The sequence below is a fragment of the Salmo salar genome, chromosome ssa23, assembly GCF_905237065.1.
Source record: "Salmo salar chromosome ssa23, Ssal_v3.1, whole genome shotgun sequence".
Lineage (NCBI taxonomy): Eukaryota > Metazoa > Chordata > Actinopteri > Salmoniformes > Salmonidae > Salmo > Salmo salar.
The window spans coordinates 13,730,995-13,752,349 of NC_059464.1; the positions used below are offsets into that span (position 1 = coordinate 13,730,995).

General features: G+C 41.3%; 1 protein-coding gene across 2 annotated transcripts in view; it reads right to left on the reverse strand.

The window, feature by feature from the left end:
* Positions 1-21,355, reverse strand: part of LOC106584199 (myosin light chain kinase family member 4) — a 70,863-nt gene that overhangs the window by 18,988 nt on the left and 30,520 nt on the right. The gene's annotated exons all lie outside the window — the stretch shown is intronic.

The following is a 21,355-nucleotide window of genomic DNA, read 5'->3' on the forward strand; positions in this document are numbered from 1 at the left end:
AATGCTAAAATGTTAGCATGTGGAAACAGTGCCAGAGAAACTAAACCAGGGTTACTCATCAACTAAACCAGAAACTAAACCAGGGTTACTCATCAAGACCAAGAGACAAAGTCAATACACAATGCTTATTTTAATCTAGATCATCTGTATTCTGCACACCATCCTGTAACACTATACGCCATCAGCTATCCCCTCAGTCAGCCCACAGTAATAGACTGAGTTCACAACATGGGAGGAGGGACTGGGAGCATACCTCAGCCTGAACACAAGGCTACAATAATAGCCTCAGATGAAGAGGAATAGAATTAAGCCCTGCTAGCTAGTCGTGCTAAAATAAAGGTATCTGTTACATTGCATAGAAGGTTCAGACTACACAGTATGAGATAGCTTAGCATAGCCACTTAGCATAGCCACTCAGTTTCGGGTTACATATAGGAGATAGTGTAGCATAGCTTAGCCACTAGCAACAATACATTAATAGCCATTGTAGATTATTTATCAGGTAGATGACTTGTCTAGAATGTGACGGTAGAGAAGGAGAGACATCAGTAAAAGTGGACAAATTGTCAGAATAAAAACAAACACACCCCACACACACAAGCCTAACATGTCCTGTACACTAGCACCCTCAACCCACAACCCGTCTCTCAAGCCTGACATTATGTGTCACTGGCTTGTTTATGTTTCTCTGTTTGTTACTAGTATGTATTGGTATGTCCTTTCATGGTCATGCTGACTGGACTGTGTCAGTGACGTCCAGATATGACACGTTCTTCATTCTGAATGTCTAAATGACCTGTACCCTCTGATTTAGTTGAGAGATTGTTTCCATGTAGAGGTAGCTAGTGATGTCAGCTTTGTGAGCTGCGGGCTACACACTAAATTGGCCACTCATGCGGACACACACACATTAACACACAAACATAAACACACAATTACCTGCTAGTTACTGGTTCCCAGGATTATATTATGTAACTTTGCTTATGCCTTCAAGACAACTGTTCGGAAAAGAAGTACCCATGAGCCGAGTATTCTGGGTAAACGGTGCTTTCTGACCCTGTGGTATGAGCAGTGGGACTGACTTCTCCTCCTAGGCCCGACACATGCATGCACACACACACACGTGCATACACACACAGACCAAGGCCACACCGAGAAGGCCAGGGTGTTAAAAGAATAATAACTCTAGCCATCCTCAGTTACCCAGTTACCAGTTACCCCTGGTGAAACTTGAGATACTTAAAAACCAAAACACATACCAAACTCATAACAGGATATTACTTAGAAACGTACTGCACATTCCTAACTTTACAAACTACCGTCAAAGGACAGTCTAATGCAAGACAGCATACTCTATCCTGGTTCTCACCTGTAATTAAATCTTAAGTGTCAATCAAACATTAGCTAATTAGCTGGATTAGTCAAGAACCATCACTCATCTTTCGCTCCAACTGGAGTCAGAGAGGGTTACACAGAATTAGTTACTCCTGTCCTTCCTTCCCCGACCACTAGAGATCAGGAGAGACACACAAACTCTCCAGGATGCTACAGAACTGGCCTGGCCAGTCACACCGACTGAATCGTTTAAGTACATGGTAATCCATTGGTGTCCCTGGAAATGTTGTTAACTAATCATACATCAGAGGGGTATAGTTGGGTTGGATCTGTAGTCAAGTGGTTGAATAAGAATAGAATACAAACATCCCACTGGGTACAGACGTCAGTTCAACATCTAACTTTGATTTACATTTGGTTGAATTTAAATGTGAAATCAACAAAAAATGTCACCATGTCATTGGATTTACGTAAAACACTGGGGGTAAACATTTTTTTTTAAATAAATGCCCTTGCATTAATGACTTTTTGAAATTCCAATCAGTTTTCCACGTTGATTCAATGTCATCACATTGAATTTTTAGGTTGAAATGACGTTGAAACCACATTGATTCAACCAGTTTTTTTCCCAGTTGGATCGCTTGTCCATGTTCACTGATGTCTACTTGTATATCCTTATCCTCTGAATTCTCTCTGTCTCTATCTATCGGTCTGTCTCTTTCAAATCTATCCGTCTATCTCAGTCTTTAAAAGCCCAACGCGCTGACAGCCCATAAAGTGGGACTGCAGTAGAATAGCTCTTTAACTACCTGCTGTGATCGTGTGTCAGTCAAAAGCTCAATTCAACCCTTTTCTCTCCTCCCTCTCTCCCTGCTCTTCCTCTTCCCATTATCCCTCCTCTTTGTTCAGTGCTACATGGGTGATGTAAGAAATAGACACTCTTCTGCCCCTTTGACACACACCTTCCCTCCTTCACTTCCCTCCCTCGAAACCCTCAAAATGTCTCCCTAGCTTCTACTTCTCCCACAATCTCTCTCCCCTTCACACTCACTCGGTATGTTTACCCCTCCTCCATCCCTCCCTTCCCATCTCGCTATCATTGGCCTTAGGGAGACATGGGATGCGGCTGGGCTGGTCACATGACTCCGGGTTGTTGGGGAGACACACACACACACACATACAGTGAGGGAAAAAAGTATTTGATCCCCTGCTGATTTTGTACGTTTGCCCACTGACAAAGAAATGGCAAAACCCTTGTTGGCAATCACAGAGGTCAGACGTTTCTTGTAGTTGGCCACCAGGTTTGCACACATCTCAGGAGGGATTTTGTCCCACTCCTCTTTGCAGATCTTCTCCAAGTCATAAAGGTTTCGAGGCTGACGTTTGGCAACTCGAACCTTCAGCTCCCTCCACAGATTTTCTATGGGATTAAGGTCTGGAGACTGACTAGGCCACTCCAGGACCTTAATGTGCTTCTTCTTGAGCCACTCCTTTGTTGCCTTGGCCGTGTGTTTTGGCATTGCCTTGGCATTGTCATGCTGGAATACCCATCCACGACACATTTTCAATGCCCTGGCCGAGGGAAGGAGGTTCTCACCCAAGATTTGACGGTACATGGCCCCGTCCATCGTCCCTTTGATGCGGGGAAGTTGTCCTGTCCCCTTAGCAGAAAAACACCCCCAAAGCATAATGTTTCCACCTCCATGTTTGACGGTGGGGATGGTGTTCTTGGGGTCATAGGCAGCATTCCTCCTCCTCCAAACACGTCGAGTTGAGTTGATGCCAAAGAGCTCCATTTTGATCTCATCTGACCACAACACTTTCACCCAGTTGTCCTCTGAATCATTCAGATGTTCATTGGTTCATGTGGTCATTCTAACTTCTGTTACTAAACCTAAGCAATTTGAATATCTGTCTTTGAACCTAAACCTTGGCTCATCTTTAAATATTATAGAATGGAATAGAATCTTGCTGTTATAGACCTCCATCTGCTACTGTTGGCTCTCTGGATTGTATTTTCAAATTGTTATCACAGAATGTCAATTCTGAGTTTGTCCTGATGAGTGATCTGAATCAGGACTGGCTAACATCTAGCTTTGATCAACTTAAAATGATGTGCAATACCTACAATCTTACTCAGATTGTCAACACTGTAACTAGGTTGAATATAAAATATCCTCTGAAATCGTCTTTGATTGATTTGATCTTAACCAATACTCCTCATCGTTTTAATGCTTCTGGTATTTTTGCAAATGACATAAGTGATCACTGTGCTATTGCCTGTGTGAGAGATGGTAAAATTCCTAAGCATTCTCCACGTGTCATTATGAAAAGAAACTGGAAGCGGTTTAATATTCAAGGTTTTTTACATGATGTATCTAGCATTGAATGGAAAAGAATGGAATTAATCCCTGATGTTGAACTAGCATTTTCTTACTTCCACAACGCATTCCAGGATGTATGCAATAGGCATGCCCCTTTAAAAAAATTCAGGATTAAGGGCAGAGAGAACCCTTGGTTTACTAAGGAACTTACAAAAATCATAAGGGAACGAAATGCTATGTGGGCTAAAGCAAGAGGGACTGGTTTGGCAGATGATTGGATGGCTTTTAAACGTCTTCAAAATATGGGTGTGGCTATGATTCGTAAATTGAAAGCAGACCACTACCTGAAATCTACTTCACAAAATGTAAATAATCCATCCAAATTTTGGCAAGTAGTGAAAGGTTTGGAGTGCAGAAAAGATACACAGCTTCCTAAACAATTGTTGGTCAACACTCAGATTGTAACTGAGAGAACCTCCATTCTGAAAGCCTTGAACCAGCATTTTTAGATGCAGGTAGTTTATTTCAAAAGGTCAAAGGTATAATTGAGCCCCCTATAAATTTACCTGACACCCCTGTGCACTCCTTCACCACGTTTTCCTTTTCATCCTTCTCTGTTTCAGAAGTGTGTAAGGCCCTGAAAGAAATTGATTTTAAAAAATCCCCTGGCCCTGATGAACTAGACCCCCGCCTCCTACACCTAGCCGCTGACATCATTGCTCCCCCCTTAACATGTATTTTTAACCTTACGCTTGATGTTAAGGAAATCCCCAAGTTATGGAAATCTGCTTTTGTACTGCCTCTCCTGAAAGGTGGAGATCCCTCGCTACTTGACAACTATCAACCCATTTCAAAATTGTCTGTACTATCAAAGGTACTGGAGTCCTTAGTTAGTAGGCAGCTAAAGATCTACTTCCAAGAAAACAATATCTTAAATGGAATGCAATCAGGTTTTAGGTCTGGCCACAGCACTGTTTCAGCAACATTGAAGGTTTTAAATGACATCCACTGTGCTCTTGATAAGAAGTTACATTGTGTGTCTGTTTTTATTGATTCGTCGAAGGCTTTTGACACCGTGGACCATGCTGTGTTAGTGCAAAGGTTAAAATGTTGTGGAATTACTGGTCATGGTTTATAAATTACCCATCAAATTGTACACAATGTGTAATGGCGGATGGTTGCAAATCTGAGTCCATAGAGGTGTGCTCAGGTGTTCCTCAAGGTTCTATTTTGGGCCCACTGTTGTTCATTTTGTATATCAACAACATTGGGGATCTTATTGAAACAGCGGATGTTCATTTTTATGCAGATGATACTGTTCTTTATTCAAGTGGTAGTAGTTTATCTTTAGCTTTTGAAAATGCCCAAGAGCATTTAACATCATACAACAGAATCTGTATGATTTAAAGCTCATTCTAAATTCGGGTAAAACAAAATGCATGGTATTTTCAAATGCCAGGCATGTTACAAATCCTGTCATTGCTACATTGGCTGGACATAATATAGAGCAAGTTAAAGTGTACAAATATTTGGGTGTGTGGGTTGATGATAAGCTGAGCTTCACTGTGCATGTAGAGAACTTGATAAGGAAGCTCAAGCTGAAAATAGGATTTTATTACCGGCATAAGGCTTGTTTTTCTTTTGAGGCCAGGAAGGAGCTGGTACGATGTACATTACTGTCGGTTTTAGATTTTAGTGATGTTATATATATGCAGGCCTCAGCCACTACCCTGAGAGCACTTGATTCAGTGTATCATGCAGCCCTCAGGTTCATTACAAATCAGAAATGTCTAACAAATCATTGTGATCTCTACAGCGCTGTTGGCTGGTCCTCATTGACCTTGCGTAGGCTTAAACACTGGTATACACTGATTTATAAGGCCATATTGGGTAAAATTCCATTTTATCTCTGTTCTTTTTTAGTTAGGTCAGTAAATAAGTATCAATTACAGTCCCATTCTGATTTGCTTCTAACAGTACCAAAAATTAGAACAGGTCATGGTAGAAATAGTTTCAGTTACTTAGCACCGTGGTCCTGGAATTGTCTTTTGAACATTTTAAAATGTGATGATCTAGTTTCGTTGGCGGAGTTCAAACACTTGATTGATGTATATATTATAGAAGAGTGTAATTGTTTTTAGGCCAGCTGTTTTTAGTCAAGATGTTTGTGTTTTTAAATGTCATATGTTTTTTTTGTGCTGTATGTGTGTTTATAGTTTTGTTTAATGTTGTGTGAGTGTATGTAATTTGGTTTGTCTGAAACGTTGTTTCCCTTGCTGCTATTGGACCAGGTCTCTCTTGGAAAAGAGATATTTATCTCAATGAGAATAAACCTGTATAAATAAAGGTAAAATAAAATAAAAAATAAAAAAAATTAAAAGTTTTCAATGAGCAACTATGATGAGACGAATAGGATAATTGCTGAGTGAATACAAAAATGAATAACAGACAAGAGTAGGTTTCCAACTTCTTTACTTAAAGGGATAGTTCACCCAAATTACAAAATTACATGTTGGTTTCCTTAGTTTGTAAGCAGTCTATGGACAAGGTATGACAGTAATCAATGCTTTGGTTTAGTTTCCCTGGCATTGCTAACGTTTGAGCATTTGTGGCACAAATCCCACTTTAAGTCATGGGAGGGATATTAGCATTTTTCGCGTATCATGTTCACATGATCTAAAAGTGACTTAAGCTTCACAATCAATTTGAGATACTTTTGGATGATTTGGACATGATGTACAAAAAATGTAATATCGGTCTTATGACTAGAATCGGATTTGTGCCACAAATGCTAAAATGTTAGCATGTGGAAACAGTGCCAGAGAAACTAAACCAGGGTTACTCATCAACTAAACCAGAAACTAAACCAGGGTTACTCATCAAGACCAAGAGACAAAGTCAATACACAATGCTTATTTTAATCTAGATCATCTGTATTCTGCACACCATCCTGTAACACTATACGCCATCAGCTATCCCCTCAGTCAGCCCACAGTAATAGACTGAGTTCACAACATGGGAGGAGGGACTGGGAGCATACCTCAGCCTGAACACAAGGCTACAATAATAGCCTCAGATGAAGAGGAATAGAATTAAGCCCTGCTAGCTAGTCGTGCTAAAATAAAGGTATCTGTTACATTGCATAGAAGGTTCAGACTACACAGTATGAGATAGCTTAGCATAGCCACTTAGCATAGCCACTCAGTTTCGGGTTACATATAGGAGATAGTGTAGCATAGCTTAGCCACTAGCAACAATACATTAATAGCCATTGTAGATTATTTATCAGGTAGATGACTTGTCTAGAATGTGACGGTAGAGAAGGAGAGACATCAGTAAAAGTGGACAAATTGTCAGAATAAAAACAAACACACCCCACACACACAAGCCTAACATGTCCTGTACACTAGCACCCTCAACCCACAACCCGTCTCTCAAGCCTGACATTATGTGTCACTGGCTTGTTTATGTTTCTCTGTTTGTTACTAGTATGTATTGGTATGTCCTTTCATGGTCATGCTGACTGGACTGTGTCAGTGACGTCCAGATATGACACGTTCTTCATTCTGAATGTCTAAATGACCTGTACCCTCTGATTTAGTTGAGAGATTGTTTCCATGTAGAGGTAGCTAGTGATGTCAGCTTTGTGAGCTGCGGGCTACACACTAAATTGGCCACTCATGCGGACACACACACATTAACACACAAACATAAACACACAATTACCTGCTAGTTACTGGTTCCCAGGATTATATTATGTAACTTTGCTTATGCCTTCAAGACAACTGTTCGGAAAAGAAGTACCCATGAGCCGAGTATTCTGGGTAAACGGTGCTTTCTGACCCTGTGGTATGAGCAGTGGGACTGACTTCTCCTCCTAGGCCCGACACATGCATGCACACACACACACGTGCATACACACACAGACCAAGGCCACACCGAGAAGGCCAGGGTGTTAAAAGAATAATAACTCTAGCCATCCTCAGTTACCCAGTTACCAGTTACCCCTGGTGAAACTTGAGATACTTAAAAACCAAAACACATACCAAACTCATAACAGGATATTACTTAGAAACGTACTGCACATTCCTAACTTTACAAACTACCGTCAAAGGACAGTCTAATGCAAGACAGCATACTCTATCCTGGTTCTCACCTGTAATTAAATCTTAAGTGTCAATCAAACATTAGCTAATTAGCTGGATTAGTCAAGAACCATCACTCATCTTTCGCTCCAACTGGAGTCAGAGAGGGTTACACAGAATTAGTTACTCCTGTCCTTCCTTCCCCGACCACTAGAGATCAGGAGAGACACACAAACTCTCCAGGATGCTACAGAACTGGCCTGGCCAGTCACACCGACTGAATCGTTTAAGTACATGGTAATCCATTGGTGTCCCTGGAAATGTTGTTAACTAATCATACATCAGAGGGGTATAGTTGGGTTGGATCTGTAGTCAAGTGGTTGAATAAGAATAGAATACAAACATCCCACTGGGTACAGACGTCAGTTCAACATCTAACTTTGATTTACATTTGGTTGAATTTAAATGTGAAATCAACAAAAAATGTCACCATGTCATTGGATTTACGTAAAACACTGGGGGTAAACATTTTTTTTAAATAAATGCCCTTGCATTAATGACTTTTTGAAATTCCAATCAGTTTTCCACGTTGATTCAATGTCATCACATTGAATTTTTAGGTTGAAATGACGTTGAAACCACATTGATTCAACCAGTTTTTTTCCCAGTTGGATCGCTTGTCCATGTTCACTGATGTCTACTTGTATATCCTTATCCTCTGAATTCTCTCTGTCTCTATCTATCGGTCTGTCTCTTTCAAATCTATCCGTCTATCTCAGTCTTTAAAAGCCCAACGCGCTGACAGCCCATAAAGTGGGACTGCAGTAGAATAGCTCTTTAACTACCTGCTGTGATCGTGTGTCAGTCAAAAGCTCAATTCAACCCTTTTCTCTCCTCCCTCTCTCCCTGCTCTTCCTCTTCCCATTATCCCTCCTCTTTGTTCAGTGCTACATGGGTGATGTAAGAAATAGACACTCTTCTGCCCCTTTGACACACACCTTCCCTCCTTCACTTCCCTCCCCTCGAAACCCTCAAAATGTCTCCCTAGCTTCTACTTCTCCCACAATCTCTCTCCCCTTCACACTCACTCGGTATGTTTACCCCTCCTCCATCCCTCCCTTCCCATCTCGCTATCATTGGCCTTAGGGAGACATGGGATGCGGCTGGGCTGGTCACATGACTCCGGGTTGTTGGGGAGACACACACACACACACATACAGTGAGGGAAAAAAGTATTTGATCCCCTGCTGATTTTGTACGTTTGCCCACTGACAAAGAAATGGCAAAACCCTTGTTGGTAATCACAGAGGTCAGACGTTTCTTGTAGTTGGCCACCAGGTTTGCACACATCTCAGGAGGGATTTTGTCCCACTCCTCTTTGCAGATCTTCTCCAAGTCATAAAGGTTTCGAGGCTGACGTTTGGCAACTCGAACCTTCAGCTCCCTCCACAGATTTTCTATGGGATTAAGGTCTGGAGACTGACTAGGCCACTCCAGGACCTTAATGTGCTTCTTCTTGAGCCACTCCTTTGTTGCCTTGGCCGTGTGTTTTGGCATTGCCTTGGCATTGTCATGCTGGAATACCCATCCACGACACATTTTCAATGCCCTGGCCGAGGGAAGGAGGTTCTCACCCAAGATTTGACGGTACATGGCCCCGTCCATCGTCCCTTTGATGCGGGGAAGTTGTCCTGTCCCCTTAGCAGAAAAAACACCCCCAAAGCATAATGTTTCCACCTCCATGTTTGACGGTGGGGATGGTGTTCTTGGGGTCATAGGCAGCATTCCTCCTCCTCCAAACACGTCGAGTTGAGTTGATGCCAAAGAGCTCCATTTTGATCTCATCTGACCACAACACTTTCACCCAGTTGTCCTCTGAATCATTCAGATGTTCATTGGTTCATGTGGTCATTCTAACTTCTGTTACTAAACCTAAGCAATTTGAATATCTGTCTTTGAACCTAAACCTTGGCTCATCTTTAAATATTATAGAATGGAATAGAATCTTGCTGTTATAGACCTCCATCTGCTACTGTTGGCTCTCTGGATTGTATTTTCAAATTGTTATCACAGAATGTCAATTCTGAGTTTGTCCTGATGAGTGATCTGAATCAGGACTGGCTAACATCTAGCTTTGATCAACTTAAAATGATGTGCAATACCTACAATCTTACTCAGATTGTCAACACTGTAACTAGGTTGAATATAAAATATCCTCTGAAATCGTCTTTGATTGATTTGATCTTAACCAATACTCCTCATCGTTTTAATGCTTCTGGTATTTTTGCAAATGACATAAGTGATCACTGTGCTATTGCCTGTGTGAGAGATGGTAAAATTCCTAAGCATTCTCCACGTGTCATTATGAAAAGAAACTGGAAGCGGTTTAATATTCAAGGTTTTTTACATGATGTATCTAGCATTGAATGGAAAAGAATGGAATTAATCCCTGATGTTGAACTAGCATTTTCTTACTTCCACAACGCATTCCAGGATGTATGCAATAGGCATGCCCCTTTTAAAAAATTCAGGATTAAGGGCAGAGAGAACCCTTGGTTTACTAAGGAACTTACACAAATCATAAGGGAACGAAATGCTATGTGGGCTAAAGCAAGAGGGACTGGTTTGGCAGATGATTGGATGGCTTTTAAACGTCTTCAAAATATGGGTGTGGCTATGATTCGTAAATTGAAAGCAGACCACTACCTGAAATCTACTTCACAAAATGTAAATAATCCATCCAAATTTTGGCAAGTAGTGAAAGGTTTGGAGTGCAGAAAAGATACACAGCTTCCTAAACAATTGTTGGTCAACACTCAGATTGTAACTGAGAGAACCTCCATTCTGAAAGCCTTGAACCAGCATTTTTTAGATGCAGGTAGTTTATTTCAAAAGGTCAAAGGTATAATTGAGCCCCCTATAAATTTACCTGACACCCCTGTGCACTCCTTCACCACGTTTTCCTTTTCATCCTTCTCTGTTTCAGAAGTGTGTAAGGCCCTGAAAGAAATTGATTTTAAAAAATCCCCTGGCCCTGATGAACTAGACCCCCGCCTCCTACACCTAGCCGCTGACATCATTGCTCCCCCCTTAACATGTATTTTTAACCTTACGCTTGATGTTAAGGAAATCCCCAAGTTATGGAAATCTGCTTTTGTACTGCCTCTCCTGAAAGGTGGAGATCCCTCGCTACTTGACAACTATCAACCCATTTCAAAATTGTCTGTACTATCAAAGGTACTGGAGTCCTTAGTTAGTAGGCAGCTAAAGATCTACTTCCAAGAAAACAATATCTTAAATGGAATGCAATCAGGTTTTAGGTCTGGCCACAGCACTGTTTCAGCAACATTGAAGGTTTTAAATGACATCCACTGTGCTCTTGATAAGAAGTTACATTGTGTGTCTGTTTTTATTGATTCGTCGAAGGCTTTTGACACCGTGGACCATGCTGTGTTAGTGCAAAGGTTAAAATGTTGTGGAATTACTGGTCATGGTTTATAAATTACCCATCAAATTGTACACAATGTGTAATGGCGGATGGTTGCAAATCTGAGTCCATAGAGGTGTGCTCAGGTGTTCCTCAAGGTTCTATTTTGGGCCCACTGTTGTTCATTTTGTATATCAACAACATTGGGGATCTTATTGAAACAGCGGATGTTCATTTTTATGCAGATGATACTGTTCTTTATTCAAGTGGTAGTAGTTTATCTTTAGCTTTTGAAAATGCCCAAGAGCATTTAACATCATACAACAGAATCTGTATGATTTAAAGCTCATTCTAAATTCGGGTAAAACAAAATGCATGGTATTTTCAAATGCCAGGCATGTTACAAATCCTGTCATTGCTACATTGGCTGGACATAATATAGAGCAAGTTAAAGTGTACAAATATTTGGGTGTGTGGGTTGATGATAAGCTGAGCTTCACTGTGCATGTAGAGAACTTGATAAGGAAGCTCAAGCTGAAAATAGGATTTTATTACCGGCATAAGGCTTGTTTTTCTTTTGAGGCCAGGAAGGAGCTGGTACGATGTACATTACTGTCGGTTTTAGATTTTAGTGATGTTATATATATGCAGGCCTCAGCCACTACCCTGAGAGCACTTGATTCAGTGTATCATGCAGCCCTCAGGTTCATTACAAATCAGAAATGTCTAACAAATCATTGTGATCTCTACAGCGCTGTTGGCTGGTCCTCATTGACCTTGCGTAGGCTTAAACACTGGTATACACTGATTTATAAGGCCATATTGGGTAAAATTCCATTTTATCTCTGTTCTTTTTTAGTTAGGTCAGTAAATAAGTATCAATTACAGTCCCATTCTGATTTGCTTCTAACAGTACCAAAAATTAGAACAGGTCATGGTAGAAATAGTTTCAGTTACTTAGCACCGTGGTCCTGGAATTGTCTTTTGAACATTTTAAAATGTGATGATCTAGTTTCGTTGGCGGAGTTCAAACACTTGATTGATGTATATATTATAGAAGAGTGTAATTGTTTTTAGGCCAGCTGTTTTTAGTCAAGATGTTTGTGTTTTTAAATGTCATATGTTTTTTTTGTGCTGTATGTGTGTTTATAGTTTTGTTTAATGTTGTGTGAGTGTATGTAATTTGGTTTGTCTGAAACGTTGTTTCCCTTGCTGCTATTGGACCAGGTCTCTCTTGGAAAAGAGATATTTATCTCAATGAGAATAAACCTGTATAAATAAAGGTAAAATAAAATAAAAAATAAAAATTGGCAAACTTCAGACGGGCATGTATATGTGCTTTCTTGAGCAGGGGGACCTTGCGGGCGCTGCAGGATTTCAGTCCTTCATGGAGTAATGTGTTACCAATTGTTTTCTTGGTGACAATGGTCCCAGCTGCCTTGAGATCATTGACAAGATCCTCTGGGCTGATTCCTCACCGTTCTCATGATCATTGCAACTCCACGAAGTATGATCTTGCACGGAGCCCCAGGCCGAGGGAGATTGACAGTTATTTTGTGTTTCTTCCATTTGCGAATAATCGCACCAACTGTTGTCACCTTCTCACCAAGCTGCTTGGCGATGGTCTTGTAGCCCATTCCAGCCTTGTGTAGGTCTACAATCTTGTCCCTGACATCCTTGGAGAGCTCTTTGGTCTTGGCCATGGTGGAGAGTTTGGAATCTGATTGATTGATTGCTTCTGTGGACAGGTGTCTTTTATACAGGTAACAAACTGAGATTAGGAGCACTCCCATTAAGAGTGTGCTCCTAATCTCAGCTCGTTACCTGTATAAAAGACACCTGGGAGCCAGAAATCTTTCTGATTGAGAGGGGGTCCAATACTTATTTCTCTCATTAAAAATGCAAATCAATTTATAACATTTTTGACATGTGTTTTTCTGGATTTTTGTTGTTGTTATTCTGTCTCTCACTGTTCAAATAAACCTACCATTATAATTATAGACTGATCATTTCTTTGTCAGTGGGCAAATGTACAAAATCAGCAGGGGATTAAATACTTTTTTCCCTCACTGTACGGATAGACCACAGGCAAGAGCTACTAAACACACTCACTTTCACACACACACGAAACACAACTGGCACAGTTTGCAATCATTATAACTTATTGCATGAGATACTGCAAGACTACATACATAGTAAGCTGTAGAGACACCTGTTTCTATGTGTGTGGGTATACGATTTCCTGTATGTGCATCTGCACAGGGTGCATCTGTTTGTGCTCTGAGTTCTGACTGTGTCAAGCAGCAAGCCAAGTAGGTGCCAGGCTGATCTGCGCTAGTAATGAGTTATGCAAACGTTCCATTACCTGACACCAGAGACACACTGGCGTAACACAGTTACTCTGGACCCCCGCAAAGATGGAGTTCGAGCCCTCCACCCCTCTCCCCCCTCCACAAAGTGTAGACTACCAATCACTGTCTATGGTGTGGTCTATGGTGCTGAAATTGTGAAATGTCTATGCAGGGGCATATCTATTGAATTGATGATACGCTTTCTTTAGTGCCAGGGCATGTATAGCTTTTCTTTAGCTAATGGATACATGTTGATTAACAGGCCTATTTGGTGGTCATATTCTTATGTTAAGCCTGACATTTCACAAAACTACAGTGGCTTGCGAAGGTATTCACCCCCCTTGGCATTTTTTGTATTTTGTTGCCTTACAACCTGGAATTAAGACTTGGTTAAAAACAGTGAAGTCCAAAACAGTAAGACCGCTCTCACACAGTGTTTGTAAGAACATAATTTTTTCACATTGAGGTTTATTTTTCCATATATAGTTAAACCGTATCTTATCTAATAGGGAGCAAATAGATTTTGGACTGTCAAGACAAAATAACACATAAGAGGCTCTAGACAAGACTTCAGCCTTAGTCACCAAAACTCTTCCTTGAATGGACAAATCTCTGCCTAACCATGAGTTGAACTTATTTTTCTATAGCTGAGACAACTGAGGAAAAATTAAAGGTTCTTCATTCTCTCCTTTTCTTTTGTAATTTGTATCCCTAAATAAGTCACTGTGCCTTTGACTGGAATACTGCAAGCTTCAGTGATATCAGTACCTGTCGATGCTAAAAATGTCACACTTTTTCAAATTCAGATTTGAACCTGAGATCTTTGAAAAAGTTGTAATTACGTGAAGGGCTGGAGAATGGACTATTTGGGCAACCTTGCCTCACTCCTCTGTTGACTTCAAATCTAGGTGATGTACCATTGGCAACTTTTACTTTTTACTATTTAGCTGCTATTTATGAACAAAACAAATAAAACACACATCAAATAGCCTAACAATGAGGAAAAAAGTAGTCTGAGGATAAATTCAGCCACTATTTATTGTTGAACTCAGCAAATTTTGTCTGGCTAATAGCCTACACAAATGGGATGCATTATTCAAGGTAAATTCAATTCAATTAAATCTAACTTGAGAGACTCCCCTGAAGTCCTCAGGAGACTAGGTCCAGGTTGCGGCTCCCACTGTTTTCTATACTGAATATTGCCAAGCCAGACAGTCTTTCCCGAGACATTGTGCTACACACAATTTAAACTTAGTCTTGAATAATGCATGCCAATATATACCAGAGATAAGGAACTGTTTAAAGCCTAAAGAATCAAACACTTCCTGGCGCATACGGAAATTAAAAAAGTTTATGAATTACTTTTTGCGTGGGTATCCAGTACACCAGTGCAGAAACACCAGATAGAGGCCAGAGGAAAGAGAACTCCTCTGGGTGAAAACAGCACATTCTCAAAGGGTCCTGATATGACAGAGAGAGAGAGAGAGAGAGACACACACACAGAGAGAGAAAGAAGAAGCGAGAGAGCCAGAGAGAAAAAGAAGAAGCGAGAGAGTCAGAGAAAGAGACAGAGAGAGAGAAAGAGAGAGAAGAAGCGAGAGAGCAGAAGCGAGTGAGAGAAGAAGCGAGAGAGAGAGAGCGAGTGAGAGAAGAAGCGAGAGAGAGAGAGAGAGAGAGAGAAGAAGCTAGCGAGAGAGAGAGAGAGAAGAAGCGAGAGAGAAAAAGCGAGAGTGAGAGAGAAAAAGCGAGAGAGCGAGAGAGAGAGAGAAAAAGCGAGAAAGCGAGAGAGAGAATAAGCAAGAGAGCGAGAGAGAGAAGAAGCGAGAGAGCGAGAGAGAGAAGAAGCGAGAGAGCCAGAGAAAGAGACAGAGAGAGAGAGAGAGAGAAGCGAGAGAGCAGAAGCGAGTGAGAGAAGAAGCGAAAGAGAGAGAGAGTGAGAGAAGAAGCGAGAGAGAGAGAAGAAGAGAGAGAAGAAGCGAGAGAGAAAAAGCGAGAGAGCGAGAGAAAAAGCGAGAGAGCGAGAGAGAAGAAGCGAGAGAGAAGAAGCGAGAGAGAGAGAGAAGAAGCGAGAGAACGATAGAGAGAGAAGAAGCGAGAGAGCGAGAGAGAGAAGAAGCGAGAGAGCGAAGAAGTGAGAGAGCGAGAGAGAGAAGAAGCGAGAAAGAGAGAAAGAAGCGAGAGAGAAGAAGCGAGAGAGCGAGGAAGCGAGAGAGAAGAAGCGAGAGAGCGAGCGAGAGAGAAGAAGCGAGAGAGCGAGAGAGAGAGAGAAGAAGTGAGAGAGAGAGAGAGAGAGAAGAAGTGAGAGAGAGAAGTACTCTGCACATGTACTCTACTGTATGCTTATTTTTATTGATCAATGTATGGTTTTTTTTAACCTTGGTTATTGTTGTTACTGTTGTCCCATTGACAATTTTGATTCTCATTTTTTTTCATATTGTAAATATCCAAAATAAGCTTTGAATTGAGAAGAAGTGAGAGAGCGAGTGCGAGAGAGAGAATCATGCCGTTTTGGGGTCTCTATTTTTTTTCACAGGACCTTGCAAATACACAGGTTCTATGGGCCTAATAGTAAAGACACGTCATTTAACTGTATTTTTTTGTTATTACCTTTTAATTTAACCAGTCATGATGTTTTCATCATATTGTCAAACAAATCAATTCAAAAAGTAGGCTACCTGAGTATAACACCTGAAAAGGTGCTGAGATTCGGGACTGTCCCGGGGTGACAAGTGCAACGACATTGATATCTTTTTTTTTAACATGAAACAGAGGTGGGGGTGTAAACATTGTATTAATGTTTACCACTGTAGCAGTACAAGTTGCATTTTAAACAAATAGGAGAATGGTTAAATTAGCATTATTTAGAGATACCCAATGTTTGACTTTTTTGAATTTAGGGGGTCTGAGACTGCCCTGGGTCCCCCGTAATTCGCACTCTGGCTGTAGATGAAAATGGACTCTTCATAGAGAGAGTAGAAAAGAGAGAGGCAGACAGAGATCTTCACATCTTCTGGGTAAAGTGAGAGAAGTCAAGCTTGTCCTTTAACTAACGTGCCTGTGGTCACACTGTATTACCGGACACACTAATGACGCGCATAGACCTCACAGAACCACATGATGACATATTAAGCTGTGTTCTTTCGCCACTGACACATACCAACCACATACCCACTCACTCAGTCTCTCTGACATACACAGACACGCTCTCTCTTTTTTTACCTCTCAGCTCCTGTCTCTATACTGTAGCTGTTTGCCACCCTTTACAACCTAATGATTTGCAGATTATATAGAATCTAAAATATGATCATCATACTGCAGATACAGTGCATTCGTAAAGTATTCAGACCCCTTGACTTTTTCCACATTTTGTTGTTACAGCCTTATTCTAAAATTGATTAAATTGTTTTGCTCCTCAATCTACACACAATACCCCATAATGAAAAAGCTATTAAAAAAAAAGAAAAACAGAAATACCTTATTGAAATATTACATTTACGTAAGTATTCAGACCCTTTACTCAGTACCTTGTTGAAGGACCTTTGACAGCGATTACAGCCTCGCGTCTTCTTGGGTGTGACGCAACAAGCTTGGGACAATCTGTATTTGGGGAGTTTCTCCCATTCTTCTCTGCAGATCCTCTCAAGCTCTGTCAGGTTGGATGGGTAGCTTTGCTGCACAGCTATTTTAGGTCTCTCCAGAGTTGTTCGATCGGGTTCAAATCCGGGCTCTGGCTGGTCCTCTCAAGGACATTCAGAGACTTGTCCCGAAGCCACTCCTGCGTTGTCTTGGCTGTGTGCTTAGGGTCGTTGTCCTGTTGGATGGTGAACCTTCGCCCCCCAGTCTGATGTCCTGAGCGCTCTGGAGCAGTTTCTCATCAAGGAACTCTGTACTTTGCTCCATTCATCTTTGCCTCGATCCTGACTAGTCTCCCAGTCCCTGACGCTGAAAAACATCCCCACAGCATGATGCTGCCACCACCATGCTTCATCGTAGGGCTGGTGCCAGGTTTCCTACAGACGTGGCGCTTGGCTTTCAGGCCAAAGAGTACAATCTTGGTTTCATCAGACCAGAGAATCTTGTTTCTCATGGTCTGAGAGTCTTTAGGTGCCTTTTGGAAAACTCCAAGCAGGCTGTCATGTGCTTTTTACTGAAGAGTGGCTTCCATCTGGCCACTCTACCATAAAGGCCTGATTGGTGGTGTGCTGCAGAGATTGTTGTCCTTCCGGAAGGTTCTCCCATCTCCACAGAATAACTCTAGAGCTCTGTCAGAGTGACCATCGGGTTCTTGGCCACCTCCCTGACCAAGACCCTTCTCCCCCGACTGCCCAGTTTGGCCGGGTGGCCAGCTCTAGGAAGAGTCTTGGTGGTTCCAAACTTCTTCCATTTAAGAATGATGGAGGCCACTGTGTGCTTGGAGACCTTCAATGTTGCAGAAATGTTTTGGTACGCTTCCCCAGATCTGTGCCTCGACACAATCCTCTCTCGGAGCTAAACTGACAATTCCTTCGACCTCGTGGCTTGGTTTTTTGCACTGTCAACTGTGGGACCTTAAATAGACAGGTGTGTGCCGTTCCAAATAATGTCCAATCAATTACCACATGTGGACTCTAATCAAGTTGTAGAAACATCTCAAGGATGATCAATGGAATCAGGATTCACGTGAGCTCAATTTCAAGTCTCATAGCAAAGGGTCTGAATACTTATAAGGCAAACATTTCTAAAAACCTGTGGGGGGGTATTGTGTGTAGACTGCTGAGGACTTTTTTTTGTATAATCCATTTTAGAATAAGGCTGTAACGTAACAAAATGTGGAAAAAGTCAAGGAGTCTGAATACTTTCTGAAGGCACTGTACGTTTGTGTGTATGCGTGTGTCTGTACCTTTGTGTGTGTCTCTTCACAATCCCCACTGTTCCATAACGTGCATTTTTAGCTGTTTGTTTAGTCTGATTCTACTGCTTGCATCAGTTAGCTGATGTGGAACATAGAGCCATGATTACATGGAACTATATAGTACTGTGCTTCTCCCATAGTCTGTGGCATGTCTTGTGGGGTATGCATGGTTGTCCGAGCTGTGTGCTAGTATGTTAAACAGACAGCTCGGTGCATTCAGCATGTCAACACTTCTTACAAAAACAAGTAGGGATGAAGTCAATCTCTCCTCCACTTTGAGCCATTAGAGATTGACATGCATATCATTAATGTTAGTGCACCATGTACATTTAAGGGCCAGCCGTGCTGACCTGTTCTGAGCCAATTGTAATTTTCCGAAGTCCCTCTTTGTTGCACCTGACCACATGACTGAGCAGTAGTCCAGGTGCGACAAAACTAGGGCCTGTAGGACCTGCCTTGTTGATAGTGTTGTTAAGAAGGCAGAGCAGCACTTTTTTATGGATAGACTTTTCCCCATCTTAGCTACTGTTGTATAAACATGTTTTGACGATGACAGTTTACAATCCAGGGTTACTCCATACAGTTTAGTTACTTCCTCAATTTCCACATTATTCATTACAAGATATAGTTGAGGTTCAGGGTTTAGTGAATGATTTTTCCCATATACAATGCTTTAAGTTTTTTAAATATTTAGTACTAACTTATTCCTTGCCACCCATTCTGAAACTAACTGCAGCTCTTTGCTAAGTGTTGCAGCCATTTCAGTCGCTGAAATAGTTGACGTGTATAGTGTTGAGTCATACGCATACATAGACACACTGGCTTTGAGTAAAGCCAGTGTGTCAATGTATGTGGATGACTCAACACGTCAGCTATTTCAGCGACTGAAATGGCTGCAACACTTAAGTAAAGTAAAGATAGTAAAGATTGAAAAAACTAAGGGGCCTAGACAGCTGCCCTGGGTAATTCCTGATTCTACCTGGATTATGTTGGAGAGGCTTCCATTAAAGAACACCCTCTGTAACAAGTTTTTCCAGCAGCAGACTATGATCGATAATGTCGAAAGCCGCACTGAAGTCTAACAAAACAGCCCCACAATCTTTTAATCATCAATTTCTCTCATCCAATCATCAGTCATTTTGTGTAAGTGCTGTGGTTGTTGAATGACCTTCACTATAAGCGTGCTGAAAGACTTGTCAATTTGTTTACTGTAAAATAGGATTGTATCTGGTCAAACAGAGTTGGTTACAGGCTGATTGGTCGGCTATACTATTCTTAGGTAGCGGAATTACTTTTCCTTCCCTCCAGGCCTGAGCACACACACTTTCTAGTAGGCTTAAATTGAAGATATGGCAAATAGGAGTGGCAATATCGTCCGCTATTATCAACAGTAATTTTCCATCCAAGTTGTCAGACCCGTGAGTCTGAGTCAGGCTTAAAAGTGGCGGTATTCCGACAACTCTCCATTTGACATCAATCAATGATTTACTCAAGTTGTGCACACTTACTACCTCTGAATTGGACACAATGTCTTTGTCATGGTTTTGATCCTAACCAGATCTGTAGCTGCACCATGAAAGCAGACCCTTTTTTTCAGATCTCTCTGAGAGAAAGCTGTCTGTAACTAAATGCAGCCACTGCCACCCTCAGATCACATGGACATAGTTCAGATGAGAGATGGCCAGGTCTTCTTTCCAAGGCCTGTGACATGATCAATCAAACATATCACAGTCTACCCAGCACGTTGTCTCGCCTGGCAGTTTGGGCCTAGTTGTCTTTCCAACATGGTCTCAGAGCATTTTGTATTATTCTGTACATAAATCTGAGAAACTCCATTTAGTATGATGTGTTACATATTGTATGGTATGTATTACTTTGTGGTTGTCCATCACCTATTTCGTATGATATGTTACGAATTCAAATTCATATTATACACTACATGAACAAAAGTATGTGAACACCTGCTCGTCAAACATCTCATTCCAAAATCATGGGCATTAATATGGAGTTGGTCCCCCATTTGCTGTTTTACCAGCCTCCACTCTTCTGGGAAGGCTTTCCACTAAATGTTGTAACATTGCTGCGGGCACTTGCTTCCATTCAGCCACAAGAGAATTAGTGAAGTTGGGCACTGATGAGGGGGCGATTAGGCTTGGCTCGCCGTCGGCGTTCCAATTCATTCAAAAGGTGTTTGATGGGGTTGAGGTCAGGGCTCTGTGCAGGCCAGTCAAGTTCTTCCACACAGATCGACAAACCATTTCTGTGTGGAGCTCGCTTTGTGCTGAAACAGGAAAGGGCCTTCCCCAAACTGTTACCACAAAGTTAGAAGCACAGAATCATCTAGAGTGTCATTGTACATCCATTTTATATGCCAACCCAACCACCCTCTTTTCATTTTTGCCTTATATAAACATCTGCCTTATGTAACCATACCAAATGTAACATATCATACTAAGTGGAGTATCTCGGATTTACGTACAGAATAATACAAAAGGTTCTGGGACCAGGTTGGTCTTTCCTAGCCATTAGGGCCTAGAATCGTATAAATTGATCCTGCAAACCAGAGAGCTCCCAATCCAGCATAGTCCTGGATTTTAAAGCATGCTCAATTGAGAATCTTCATTGAAAGAAATTTTTTGTCCAAAACTAGGCTTATTCTGTGTACAGGATACCGGTTCTAAGTCTCTTTCATGTAACGACAAAGACTACAAACTATCACTGTCTTTACATGTCAAGCCATTTGAGTATGCATTTCAAAGTCGCTATGGATTAACATGTCTGTTAAGGTGATAATGTGTCATCTTTCAAGACATTACTTCCGCCTACAGGTCAACTGGTACTCTCAATTTCTCTCTCTCTCTATCCTCTACCATCTCTACCAATTATGACAGGATGATGAAAAACATCAAAACATCCTGTGTAGAATTTGCTTCACTAACAAA